General features: G+C 41.2%; 1 pseudogene; it reads right to left on the bottom strand.

The window, feature by feature from the left end:
* Window positions 1–1,144: 1,144 nt before the first annotated feature.
* LOC132611883 (large ribosomal subunit protein eL27-like) lies at window positions 1,145–2,469 on the bottom strand (annotated as a pseudogene).
* Window positions 2,470–4,957: the final 2,488 nt, after the last annotated feature.

The raw sequence follows: 4,957 nt of genomic DNA on the forward strand, positions 1-4,957 counted from the left end.
CCAAAACTGATTTTTTTACTAAATTCGAACTTGTGTAAAAATTGGATTAAAATGCACTGAAACTGTTTTGGATTTAAAACGCTGTATTTGGGAAAATTGCTGGACTAAATTGACATTATTGAAATTTTGGAGACTGAGACTGCCTGGGACCGTTCTAGACTGTTTGAAACTTATGGGCCGATTCTAGATGTATTGAAACTTGTGTAAATATGTATAAAACTCGTACAAACATGGATTAAAATTTGGCTAAGTATAGAATATAATTGGTAGACTAAAAATAAAAAAACCTATTATAATCAATTACGGTATATATATGACAGTATAATAGTATGTCTAAAACCATTTTCATAAAACTATTTTAATAAACTTAAAATGCTTCTTTTTTCAAAATGTTTTTGGGTGGACTTATGTGGAGTCCTACCTAGGCTAAGAGCCTTCGGGTATTAGCTTAGTGTTCAAGTCCGACACCCACGCTCAATTTTGAGCAGAATTATACTTCGATGATTTCTTAAAAAGTGTATTTCTTACAAGTAAATAACACTCTTTTATTGCAGAAATCTAGACTTAAGCGATTTTTGTCAAAAATAATTTATAATCATAAGGTAAACTATTAGAACCCGTAGGTAAACCACGATTGAGCGGATCTTCAATACCGGGGTGCCTAACACCTTCCCCGGGGGATCACCAGAACTCTTACCCAGACTTTGGTAGATTAGGTTTCTTTTACGATAGTCGTAAAATAACTATTTTAAAATGAACTCTTTTCGAACTGGTTTTCCTAATTTCCTAAAAATTAGGTGGCGACTCTAAAATATATCTTTTAGAGCACCATTAAGTGGTTGGTGGGTTTTTTCGACTTTCCCGGTACGATTCACAACTGTACTTCCCTGGGACACCTCCCTCCTTTTATGATGTATGTGCAAGCCGGTTAAACTTAGAACTCCCACGCCCGCTACAAGCGTTCCATAACAAATTCACTCCATTCCTATGCTCTGTATTTCAAATCTTAATGCCTTAATTAGTTGATTGATCCTTACCATATTATCATGTTTATCATCATTAAGTTATTTCCTTGGATTTGATACGAGCTCTATAATTCATTTGGAGGTTACGGCCTTATGTCACTTCGAAAGGCCGTTGTTACTTTTTTTTTAAACAAACCATCATTAAACTGTAGATAACTGAAAGATGATTTAGAAATTAACCATCAACAAAATAGTGCAACAACAAAAAACAGCCTAATAGTATCTTAAAAATAAAAACATTCTCCATCAATATTACCATTTCATCAAAATCGAATTCAATCTTAAGCACCAAAACATCATCAGCTTAGAACATAAGCGTAGTGAAGAACCAACAATTTTTTCCAGTGTTGAACCTCTCCTCAAGCCTAGCCTTAGTTTCCTTAGCAACAGTAACCTTCTTATCACGTGCTTGAAGTACATCCACATTCACCACATCCTTCAGATCCACATCAAGTGTGTAACGTGTTGGCATGATGTGTGTGTAATTCACCAGCTTGATAAACGCCTTCACACGTGACTTCTTCGCTTGCTTTTTTGCTGAATCCTTACGGATGACCTTCTTTGGGTACTTGGAAATACCTAGAACCAAACAGTGACTCTATGGCCTGTCACGTGTTCCTTGATCAAAGACACGGATAATGTCGGCTTTACGATCGGCATATTTGTCTTGAAGAAGGATCACTGCTTTGTTTGGCTTCAAAAACATCACCAATTTTCCTCGCCGCCAAGGACTCTACCTCTCTCGCTCTTTTTTTTCTCTCTATAAGGGCGGATGAAATGAGGTCGTTGTTACTTCATTGGCTTATAATGCATTATATATATATATATATATATATATATATATATATATATATATATATGTATGTATGTATGCACTATTTTACTACACCGAGCCGCGCTATAGTCGGCCTGGTACGAAACCTAATGTGCAACCACTGATCAGTTGGTATTACATACCGAGTCCCGAAAGGGCCGGGTACGTTACACACCGAGTCCCGAAAGGGCCCGATATGTTACATACAGAGTCCCGAAAGTGTCGGGTATGTTACACACCGAGTCCCGAAAGGGCCGAGTACGTTATACACCGAGTCCTGAAAAGGTCAGGCACGTTATGATGATGATACAATTTATATATATGTATATGCTTGCATATGATTTTAAACTCATGCATTGTATATTGTATGTTCTCAGATGGCAGGTTACTTTTATTCTCTTTATACCTCCGTCTTACTTATGTTATTTATTCCAGCCGTGCATACTCAATACTTTTATCCGTACTGACGTCCCATTGCACGGGACGCTGCATTTCGTGCTGCAGGCTCTGACAGGGTTATTGAGGAGCGATCACAGTAGGATTTTCCAGCCTCAGCGGTGTTAGCAAATGCCACTTCTCTGGACTTGCTGTCTTTTGGTATTGTTCTCCTAGAGCAATATATGATAACATGTACACTCTTAAAGGCTCATAGACATAATTGGGTATGTATTGTATATGGTCATGTTGGCATTGTTTTGGTCTGTGATAATTTACTGTTAGCCTTGCCGGCTTTATGATACTCGTGATGTCGTAGCAACCTTACCGGTTCACATATGTATAGAGATGTTGGATTATTGAATATTTCTACGTTGGGCCTTTTCTGCGTGCAGGTGTTCTTTGAATTACGATATATGATGTTCAAAGTAACTGTTAAGTCAGGTGGTCTCCGGCCCACGGGGCGGAGCCCATCAAACTACTCGTCAGGGTGTGACAAATTGGTATCAGATCCAGGTTCAGTCCTAGGATGTCTATGAGCCGTGTTCAGTAGAGTCCTGGTTATCGGTATGTCGTGCACCATATCTATAGCTAGGAGGCTACAGATCATTTAGGAAGATGCTCTTCTTCGTGATCGAGATCGTGCGATAGAGCCAAGTAAGGATGATATTATCTAATATTTTCTTGTTTAAATTTCAGTAATGCCTCAAAGAAAGAAGAAGGTCAGCAAAGTACAGGGCACTGTGGGGGAAAGCTCGAGCCGAGTATTCCCAGTCGAGTTAGGGCACGGTGAGGCCCGAAGCGCTACCCTCTCGCATGCTACCTCTACTCCATTAGTTGCTGAAGAGCATGATACAACTCCATACCCTCCAGCTACTCAGCCTCCATCTTCTCTCTCTGCTAATCCAGATCAGGACTTGCTAGATACCGTCCAGTTATTGACCAGATTGGTGGCTTCACAGACTCAGCGGCAGGCTAGCCTTCCGGACAGGGCTGTTAGTTCCCGCGTGCGTGACTTTCTTACTTTGGACCCTCCGATTTTCACGGGGACAAACCCGAAGGATGATCCTTAGAACTTTATAGATCGAATAGCCGGTGCTTTGAGGGTAATACATACTTCTGACACAGAATCAGTTGAGCTAGCTTCTTATAGACTATGGGATGTGGCCGCAGAATGGTATGAGTCCTGGCAGTAGTTTAGAGGGAAGAATGCACCTCCAGTAGTATGGTCCGAATTCACCAAGGCCTTTCTAGATCATTATCTGCCCACTGAGGTTTGCCGGGCTAGGGTTGATGAGTTTTTATTGCTTCGCCAGAACAATATGAGCATCCGGGAGTATAGCTTGAAGTTCAAATCCTTGGCTAGATATGCTCCGACAATAGTGGCTGACATGGAAGATAGGGTACATCGTTTTGTGACTGGACTTGGGCCTCAATTTATTAAAGATTGTATAATGGCTTCATTACAGGGTGGCATAGATATTGCTCGCATCCAGGCATATGCTCAAAATTTGGAGGACCTTGAACGTGAACAACGGACCGAGCAAGGCCCGAATAGAGGCTGTTATAAGCGGGCTAGATCCGCAGGTTATTCAGGTGCTCATCAGGAAGGTGATAGGCCCTATTCTTATAGAATCTTAGCTCCTTCAGCATAGTGCCCTCTCTCAGTTTCCAAGGCAGCGTTATGATTGACCCACTTTTTTTGGACTGAGTTAGAGTTCAAGAGCGCCAATTCCTTCTTATAGGGGAGAATCGAGCTAGGCAAGGCCCTCACTGCCCCGTTGTGATCAGTGCGGTAAGGGCCATTTTGGCTAGTGCCGCCAAGGTATGGGGGTGTGTTATTCTTGCTAGTAAGAACTACCTATGCGGCTGAAGACTATGCTAAGCTGTATCTTAAGGAGATTGTGCGCCTTCATGGCATTTCGGTACTAATTATTTTAGGCAGAGGCGCTCGGTTTGCGGCAAAGTTCTGAAATTGTTTTCAGGAAAGCCTTGGGACTCGAGTAAATATTAGTACGGCTTTCCATCCGCAGTCAGACGGGCAAGCTGAGTGGACTATTCAGAATTTGGAAGATATAATACGAGCCTGTGTACTGGATTTCCAAGGGAGTTGGGATGATCATTTGCCTCTGATAGAGTTTGCTTATAACAATAGCCATCATGCCAGTATCAAAATGTCTCCATATGAATCTTTATATGGCAGGAAGTGTAGATCTCCCGCCGAATGGTTTGAAGTCGGAGAAGCAAACGTATTCGGGCCAGACCTTGTTCATCAGGCCATTGAAAAGGTAAAGCTTATCCAGGGACGGTTACGCATAGCTCAAAGTTGTCAGAAATATTATGTAGATGTATGGCGACGAGAATTGGAGTTTCAAGTAGGTGATTGGGTGTTTTTGAAAATATCACCTATGAAGGACGTGATGCGATTTGGTAAGAAAGGGAAATAAGATTGTCCGAAAGGTAGGCTAGCTGGCTTATGAATTGGAGCTGCCATTAGAACTACACGCGGTTCACCCAGTTTTTCATGTGTCCATGTTGAGGAAATGTATTGGAGATCTCTCTAGAATCGTACTTGTTGATGATATACAAGTTACAAAAAATCTGACATATGAGGAAGAACCAATTGCTATTCTCGATTGACAAGTCCGCAGACTCAAAAACAAAGAGGTGGCTTCAGTAAAGG

Source organism: Lycium barbarum, chromosome 9 (genome assembly GCF_019175385.1).
Source record: "Lycium barbarum isolate Lr01 chromosome 9, ASM1917538v2, whole genome shotgun sequence".
Taxonomy (NCBI): Eukaryota; Viridiplantae; Streptophyta; class Magnoliopsida; order Solanales; family Solanaceae; genus Lycium; species Lycium barbarum.